Source organism: Octodon degus, unplaced genomic scaffold (assembly GCF_000260255.1).
Source record: "Octodon degus isolate 3935 unplaced genomic scaffold, OctDeg1.0 scaffold00041, whole genome shotgun sequence".
Taxonomy (NCBI): domain Eukaryota; kingdom Metazoa; phylum Chordata; class Mammalia; order Rodentia; family Octodontidae; genus Octodon; species Octodon degus.
Window position 1 is genome coordinate 169,703 of NW_004524617.1, and position 10,174 is coordinate 179,876.

Consider the following 10,174-nt stretch of genomic DNA (forward strand, 5'->3'; position numbering starts at 1 on the left):
TATTTAGTAGAGGGTCTACAGAGTCTCACTACATAAATTGGACTCATAGTGATCCTTCTGTTTTCAGCCTCCCAAGCACTGGGATTACTGGTGTGTACTGCCACACTCAGTCTTAATCACTGTCTCTGCACACCCCGAGGGTGGAGCTGGCACAGCACACTGGGAGTCACCGAGACCCAGTCCCTGAATATGCCTAAGCAGGTGCTTTAATACACTGAGCTATCTGTCTGGCCCTTTATAGTTAGATTTTAAAGGAGAGTGATAGGCAAAACTTTTGGATATTTTAACAGCTATTATCAAGTTACTTTCTTAATATATTTCAATACTTCACCAGCATGGAATACAAACATTGTTTTGTCATACCCTTTATAGCACTAAATATGAGCTTACATTTCCTTCTAGCTGACAGATAGGAAGTGTTAACTCCTTTTGCCTTTTTAGATTATGAGATTGTTGACTACCTTCATATGTCTTTATTGGTTATTTTCATACTCTGCAGATTTCTGTTCAGTATATATTGACATTATCTCATTTTTGTTTTACTTTTCAAAATAATTTGTAGACTTTTATCAAAATATAAATATTAAACCCTTGTAACAGATGTTTCAAAAGTTTTTATTTTACTGTCCCTATGTCTTACAATGCCTTTGGCTTTATATAAATATTTACTTCTTATGCAGCTGAAAACGCAGTGTTTTCCTTGAAGTTACCTGGAGTTAGTGCTGTGACTTGAACTGTTACAATCTCATGTCTTTTTCATTTCTGACTATTGAAGTCTGTAATCTACCTGAGATGCAATTGTATATTTTCTAAGGAAGTCTAACTTCATGAAAATACAATCATTATAATATACCTGTCAATTTTAGTGACTGAACTAATATATCATAAATTCATGTATTTCCATTTGTTGGATATTATTGTTTTGCCATTTGTATTCTTCCTGTGCCAATAGCATACTCTTCTGATTAGAACAGTTTGATAATATAGAAAGTAGTATGTCACAGTGCTTGTGATTTTTCTGAATTCCTGAAAACTTTTCATGCTTTTATTCTTTTAAACAGGAATTGTTCTGTAACTATTATATTCAGAAACTTTTAAAACTGATATATCTAAAAATTGGAAGTACTTGGAGAAGCTAAAATTCAGACTATAGACAACATAACTTTCAATATGCATAACCACTCAGGATGAAGCTTGTTGTGAGTTATCTTAGCTGAGAATCCAATCTGAAATCACACTGGGTTTAAACTGCCAGAATTCTGCCGTTAGACCTCACTACTCTGTTTTGTCACAATAAAGTATCCCCAGCCAATTTGGAGATGGAAAACAGAATTGCCAAGTTTTCTTTCCTTTTCAGTTTTTGGGGGAGTGCTGTAGATGGAACCTAAGGCTTTGCACATGCTAGGCGACACCATAGTACTGAGCTGCATTGCTATTCCAAAACATGTTTTGTTCTAAAGCATTATTATAAGAATTGAAGAGAGTTACTGGTAATATTGTGGTGACAAAGCCATGTGCCTTTTCTTACTGCATTATGAAAAACATAATGTCTAAAAAAAGTTGACAATTGAAAACACCTGGGAGCTTGTGCCACCTTTCCTTGTTCAGGTGAGAGTGCAGAAATAATCAGTGCTCATCTCTGGAGGCGAGGCGTGAAGCGGGCAAGGTTTTTGCAAACCTCCCTAGATAACTCCGATGTCTAACCATATTTGACAAGCAGGGTTTTTGAAAGAACCAGAATCAACGTAAATTAAAAATGAAGTCAATAAAATCTTCAGCTGTTATTAGGTCATTTGCCAAGTTTCTCTTCAAAAATGATTTTTTTTTCCTTCAACATATAATGGATAGGAATTCATGTTACTTGCTTGCTGCAGGAGGAAGTGCAGGATAACTTATATGGGGGAATTAGGATAGTAACCAAATGAAAGTCACTTCTGAAATTTTTAGAAAATAAAGTCATCTGAGCTGTTTATAGTCCAATCTAATTCTAGAGTCAGTGGTGGGAGGAAGGGATGGAGGAGGCAGAGAGAATGTACACACTGAAAGAAGAGTAACTTTGGTAAAATTTCCTAAAAAATAATTAATTGTCTTCAACTGATATTTCCCATAACAGGTCAATGCAGCCACCTTAGATACCAAACTGGGGTGCGCACATGTAAGTAGCCCAGATAGCTGAATAACCCTTCACCCCGTGTAATCATCTTGTAAGTGGCGATGCTAAATCATTCATGACCTCATGTGCTGCTTTTGGCAAGCAGCTTCCTAATTGCTCCTGTTTTTGCATCGATTCTGCGCAGCGTGGAAAGCGACTCTCCAACTTGCTTGTGGATTTATTGACCACCGGTTTCCTCTTCAGCTTTCACCTTCCAGGCTTCGCCCACTCTATTTTAGCGCTAGGCGCTGGGAACAGCACCTGTTCCTCATTTTAATGATGGGCTGGGCATTTTGACGTCGCCCGCCTTCAACCCTCACCCAGGTGTCCGTGTTTCTGTTTTGCACCTCACTCCGCCCTTCCCGCCGACCCGCATTTCTATTTCCGTGGGTGAAGACCTAGGAGGAGGGAAATTCTCCTTCAGATACACCAGATCGCCAGCTCATTACCTGCTTTGGAGAGCTAAAAGCGGACCGGGCGCATCCACCTGAATGTCAAACTTTGGGACGTGGGGAAGCTGGGGGACCTAACGTAAGGCTATGGCTCAACCGAGGGGTTTGGAGGAGACCTATGAAGAAGCCGCTGGAGAGGGATTCACCGACGTCATCAAGATTCGCGCTGGTAGGACCCCTCTGTCTTGCTTTTTACTGTGGTGCTTCTAAAAGGTATCCTGCTAACTGTTGGCAGAGCCCGTGCCCTGGAAGTTGGCACTGGGTTGAGAAAAGTTGTGTGGCACCCAAACGCGGAGCAGCAGCGTGTGAATGGCATTGCGCCCCCAGGCGACGGGAGGGCGGGCATTCACGCAGGGCGCGTCCGAGGAAGGAGAGGGTGCTGCTCTCAGGGATACAGAAATAAGTTTGCCTTTGGGGCCAAGTGAATATAGGTGTTGTTGTTGTTGCTGCTGTTGCTGTTGTTGCTGCTGTTGTTGCTGCTGCTATTGCTGCTGTGGTTGTGTTTAATATTAAAGGCACTGGATATCGATTTTATTATGAAACAATAACTCATAAAAATTAAATAGGATGGAATGACCACATTGATTCGAAAGAAATATTGCAGGAGCCTTAGGGAAGGAGAGATGAAGTATGCAGAGAACATGACTTGTCAGGGTGTGGTCCACCTTTTCCAGTAAAGAAGTGTGAGAAGTTTCACCTCTCTTCTTAACGTTGAAGGAAAATGTCACAGGGCAGACATGAAGGCTTGCTTTCCTGGAGCAGAGCTACGAAGTTGAAAACCAGTACCGCAGTAGAAATGAAAAGTCTAAGGTTTTTGCTGTCTCTTCCTAGTTTTCTACCTCCACATCTACTACTTGTGTGCATAAATTTCATTTGTAATAAATCTTCCGATGTTTGGTAGTATGCCCTACATGTGCAAATGCTTGTAAACCAGAACAGGTCTTTAAGGCTGTAAATAGAAGCAGCTGTTAAACTTTCCTTAAGGATGAAGTTTGAGCTGTCTGAATCCATTCCCTCTCTTGGAAACACACCAAGTTATAGACAGAAAAATAACTGGCTTCCAGATTTCTTTATGTACATTACAGGATGTTGAAGAGGTCAGAGATACAAACTCAGAGATAAAATGTCACTGGATTTGTTTTTCTGAAGTGAGGTGAAAGGCATGATCACAAAAGAAAACAGAAAGGAGTAATAGCAAAGTCGGGCAAAGTACAGACAAGATTTCAAAAGATGGTAGAGTAGGATTTCTCAGCAATTTGAGTGAGGTCTTGTAGTTAAAAGTGGTACAAATAGTTGGTAAATTAAGCCTTTAAATCACAAAATAAGCGTGCCCCTGAGGATGTCTTGGAGAAATTACTTACTTCAAATTGTACATCATATTACTTCTTTTCTTTGCCTGTTTCATAAACTATCCTTTTTCCTAGACATTAGAAGAGAAGCAACACATTTTCTAAAGCAAAATTCCCTTAGCATATTAAGATTATTTTCATACACTGGCTTACAATTTCTGTTTATATTGGACAATAACTTTGAAGTTAAAATTATATGAAATATGTGAAGGATATGTACTATAAATATGTTACATAGACTTATTAGAAGAATGGGTAACAATGGGGATTAATTTCACAGGCATATACTATTTATTATTGTTCCAAACTTGGCAATTCAAAGAGGGAAAGTGCAAAGGCCTCACAAATATAGTCTTGACACACACACACTACTGTCTCTCTCTCTCTCTCTCTCTCTCTCTCTCTCAAATAAAAAAAAATTTAAAAAAAAACAAAAAAAAAACAAATATAGTCTTGAAGCTAGATTTATAGGTTTGTGTTTCAGACACTTAGAATGACTCTATGTTAAAGAAAATTCAGCTTACACTTAGGCTACTTTGAATTTCATATTTAATGCTACTATTGAATCTAACTTAATGTAGTGATTGAATTGGTTTATTTTCATCAATGAAATTACATTTTTCTTTGCAATCTAATTTATATAGCATGAGTAACAGTTCCAATGGGTCACCAATTTTTCAGAATCTATCTTTTGATAGGTCCATTCCCTTAAGAACTTAAAATATGAATTAATATTTATGTTGAATATTTACATTCTGTGTTTATGAAACCAAGTTTTGGGTTTTTCTATTTTTCTTTTGTTAATTATAAAAATTAGGACGTGGTTATTATTAATGCTGTATGTTGCTAATTTCTGTTACCAGCAAAAAGTATAATGTGGTTTGCCTATAGTGATGCCAGACCAAGCAAGTCTGAGAAGATGTTGTTACATTGGCTGTAACTTCCATAGAATTGTTCCATCTTTCTTTCTTTTCCCCCATATTTTTGATTGTTTTTACTCCTAAAAAGGGGTAAGAGGCATTTTATAGTGTTCTTATAATGCCTTAAAGAGCAAACATTGTATAAAATGTTTGACTTTAGTTGTACTACTAGAGATTTTTTATACTTTAACAGAGATGTTTATAAAAATTGAGAAGACAGGTGCTTGTGATGCACATTGTTAATACAAGTTTAAACTTCATTAGATTGATTTTATACAGTGATTCTGGTTCATTATTTGATGAAAAGTCAAATTCTGGAACTCTCACTATTATTTTTTCAATTACAGCTGCATATTTTTGATTCATTTCCTTAAACCAGACTTTTTAGTGATTATGATTTACATTTTGAACCTCAACAATCATAATGTGAGTACCACCATTGAGAAGTCCTGTGCCTTGGATTAAAACTGATTAATGTTATAAAATGAGTATCCAAAAACAGAACTTTGATGTTTTTTGGATATAAACTTTAGATAGCTTTTTTTTTTTCCAGAACCGGGGACTGAACTCAGGCCCTTGTGCTTGCTAGGGAAGCGCTTATTCCACTGAGCCATCTCCCCGGCCCCTAGATATCTTACCGATATCTCAATGTTCAAAGGATTTTATGTACAGGCTACTTGTAGATTTTTTTTCTTGGTTAAGTATAGAAAATACAGGTGCTTGATCTCCTATTTGCTAATGTTTAGCTGTAATTAGAAATGTCCCATTGTAGGGGCCAGGGAGATGGCTCAGTGGAATAAGCGCTTGCTTGGCAAGTGTAGGGGCCTGAGTTCAATCCCCAGTTCCACCAAAAAAAGAAAAGAGAGAGAGAGAAATGTCCCATTGTAATGTAAATAGCACCCATGCTTATAATCTTCCATACTCAGGTGTAAATTTCACTAGCCTGGATTCCTTATATTACATTTTTGGAGTTTGTATTTATTTGACATCGCCTAGCACACATTTAGATGTTTTATTGGCACACAAAATACATGAATAATTTAAATTATATCTAAATATTTGTATCATGAAAGATTTTTTAAACTTGTTAAACAGTGAAATAAGTTCAGGTCTTTCATAACAAGAAAATCAACTAAGTAGTAGTCTTATAAAAATAGAAATCTCATTTTAGTCTACTGCAATAAATACTTATCTGATAACCAATTTTATTTTAATCAATTCCCTATTTTCTTCCAAATTATAACTATACAAGATTGTTTTATCAAAAAATGGATAGAATATTATTTTACCCACACATAGTACCTACAAAAAGCCTAATAGAATAATATATAGACTTTATACTAAAACACATAAGACTTATTTTTTAGTCAGTTATCTCTCAGTTGAGTTAGTAAAGTACAAAGAGAAAAATAAAGGGTGGCTAGAAGGAAGCAAATTGCTAGATATTTTGCAATTGGAAAGGGTTCCAGAAGGCATAGGATGAGATGAGAGAGAAAGGGGAATAAGATTTAGGATGTGTCATGAACAGGTACCAAATACCTACAATAAGTGTAAACATGATGTGTTATCAAGACAGTCTTATAATAAGAATGGGAATGTGTGGAACAGATTTAGAAATGAATGGAAATAATGTATAGGAAGGAAAAGGGGATTTAAAAAGAAGCTTTTTTATATACAGGTACTATTCCCCAAGAAGAATATAACCTTCAAGTACTGCAAACATGAACTAATAAAATAAAAATATTAAACGTTAAAACAATGTAACTGAACCTTTTTCAGTTTTAGCAAGTGCCTATACATTGCATTCTTAGCACACAGGCACATAAAAATTATATAGTCTCAGAATAATCACATCAAATTTGCAAATATACTAGGAAGTTTTGCAAGTAGAAAATATTGATAAGTTGGAAGACATTTTGTGTAGCCATTTTTTCAAAAACATCTTTTTTTTTTCTTTGGTGGAACCAGGGAGTGAACTTAGGCCCTTGCACTTGCCAGGCAAGTGTTTATTCTTCTGAGCTATTTCCCCAGCCCCTTGTAATTATTTTCTTATTAGGCCATTTCATACATAAAAAAGTCAATCAAGTAATAAAATTATGTCCTTATTTATCCAAGAAAAATATATATTCATATCATCCTAAAGAAGGGTAATAGTAATAGTGCACATTTTTAGAGGAACAGTTTTTGTGCATAAAGATAATTAAAAGATTATTTGTCAGATTTTTCTTTGTTTTATTATGAAAGATTTTTCTTTATATATACAGACTTTGTGAAGGAATACATAGGTAATACTTTGCACATAAAATAGCTACTAAAGTATCTTGTAATATATTTTACCTTGTGTCAAGTAATTGAGCATGACAGTTAACCTATTTCCAGGTATTACTTACACCTAATAACTAGAAAATTAGAGAGCAATTTATTTTCATCCCAGAATACAGATAGAGCTATTGATATCTATGGGAGCTAAATGTGTCTTCATACAAGATATTTACTACTATATTGGCATTGTTTTCAAATATACATCTTAAATAGCAAATTAGATTCTATTCTTTCCTCAAAAGGACAGAAAAATTGTATTTACTGAATTAATGAGCAATTTGGTTTGAGACTGAGTACAACTTCTAAGTTTCTGCCAAAAGTTTTTCATAAAGTATGATAGCTGTTCCTAATTTAATAAATTAACCAATTTATCTAAACATTCAGTAACTCTGAGCTCTAAGTTCCAATCTGTAAAAATTCTATTCATTATCACAACGAATTTGAAAGTAATGTTAATGAATTTAATAGTTTTGTGAAAATTAAGAGAGATAATGTGCTAGAGCTTTTTACCATTCACTTATGAGACTCAATGGTGTTACTTTTATTAAATTTACATTCAGTAACATCATATTGGCATTTTATTTTTTATTTATTTCTAATGTATTTATTACAGGGTTTACAGGGTCTCACTACACAGATCAAACTTGTAGTGATCCTTCCTGTTTTTCAGCCTCTCAAACTGGGATTACAGGTGCACACCACCAAGCCCAGTCTCAATCACTGTCTCAATGTGCCCCATGGTTGGAGCTGACACTGTAGGCCAGGGATTGAATCCCTGGCCCCTGCCTCTGCCTAAGCAGGTGCATTAATCTGCATATTGGTATTTTAAAATTGTCCTATTTGAATTATTTGTACTACAGACTTTGGCAAATATCATTCAAAACATTTTCTTTATTATATATCTTGAGACCTAGCTATTCAAATATTTGTGAGAAACACAAACTTGAAAAATAAGTATATTGAGGCCTTTGACTATACATTCCATTACAAATAATAACCAGGTAATCATGGTTTTAACACCTTTAACATAACAAGAAATTTGGAATGGACCTCGTTTAGGTAGTGATTTATTTCATTTATTTCAGGGCTGGCACCTCCATGATTTTCTTGTCTTTTTTGCAATTGCAATTTGATAGATACCATAAAGGTACCATCTGAGGTAGAAGAAACCCACTGCTTGCATTTCCTCTAGAATATTTCCAGCAGACTGCCACTTATTTCTCATAGCAAGAACTGTGTAATGTGACCATCCTTAGATAGAAAGGATGCTGAAATTGTGAAATATTACCTCTTATGGACACTTTTGGAAAGTTGCTAGCAGGATGAGGAAAAAGCAGTGGTATTAGAATAGCTGGCTATTTCAAACAATGCAAACTGATTCACTTCATTTGTTTAAGAGTTCATTCTTTTGTCTTCTGGTAAAACATAATGCTGCTTAAATATCTCAGTTCCTCATGTAATGCATCCATAAATCTATCTCTGACTTGTATCATGAATTCTTCTCATTTCCATTAAAACAGATGAAACTCATTATGAGATGTGGACTTAAAGATTTAATTGCAGTAATTCTTTGTATTTCATTTAGGGATATGATATTGGCCTTTCAATTTTGTGTTGTACTGAAACCTGACCTGGCAAACCTTTGAAATGGTCATACTATTTTAAGAATAGGCATAATTAATTCTGACATTTGTGCCACAACAATGAAAAGATGTCACCAACTGTGAGCATGCCCAGAGACAAGGATAGTATGTACATCACTATGGAATACTTACTAGCTATATTTAATCTAAGCTGACGAGGATGACCACTTCTAAACATGTTCAGGTTGTTTTCTGTCATTGTAATAAAAGAAAATGGGTATACCTTGTATACCTAAGAAGAAATATTTGATGTGAAATGTTATTAACTTTATCCCTACCCCAAGCTATCTTGTTTTCCATGCCCCTTCCAATAACATGAGTTGAGCCACCTAAGGTGATCCATGCATTCAGAATTTGCATTATTTAAGGTGGAATAATCTATTTGCATCACATGCATGGAAAATTATCTAACACAAAAATATGTGGAAAATAAGAAAATAAGCCACATATTCTTTAGTGACTTTAATATTATTTTAAACAGTAATTTTCCATGTATGCATTTGACATTAACAAATTGTGACTATAAACAAATAGTTGGGTCAGGGATATAGCTCAGCAGCAGAGTGCCTGCCTGGCAAGCATAAGGTGCTAACTTTGATTGCTGGTACCAAAACAAGACAAAAGATAGCAATAGAAGGATTTTTTTGACTGGCTCAGGCTGCCTTATTGGTAGGTCTGGGGATCGAACTGTGGTACCCTGCACTTGACTGAGTTTGCATAAGCAGGCGCTTAAATAACTGAGCTAACTGGCAGGGCTCCCAAAAATAGTGATAAAGATTAAATTCATGATACAAGTTTGCTAAAAGTCAAAGTGGGACTAAAATTTTAATCAGTGCACAAGGAATAGATGGTAGGTGTGACCTGCTGGGGACATCAATGAGTGCCTAAAGTCACATAGTCTAAGTTAAAAAGTCCTGCTAAGCAGGAATTAGCTTTTGGGCTTGCCTAGAATTGCAAGCTGCTGGAGTAACTCTCATGATCCTGCAATATTCTTTCATGGTTATACAATATGAAGAATCCTTGACATTTTTGAGTTCACAAGCTCTCAGTGACTATGCTTTCAGAAATTATATTCCTCCTCAAAACCTTAAAATGGTACCCAGTGTCTGTTATGCGTTTTGTTAGCTTTTCATTGTTGTGGCACAAATGCCTGACTCCCAACTCAAAGGAGACAATGGTTTATTTAGCATACTGTTTCAGAGGAGCCAGTGCATGTTCAGATGATTATAAGGCAGAACAGGGCTGGAGAGATGGCTCAGTGGTCTAAAGCACCTACTTAGAACAAGCTTAGCAAAAGCATCAGGGACTGCGGTTCAATCCCCCAGCACCACATGCC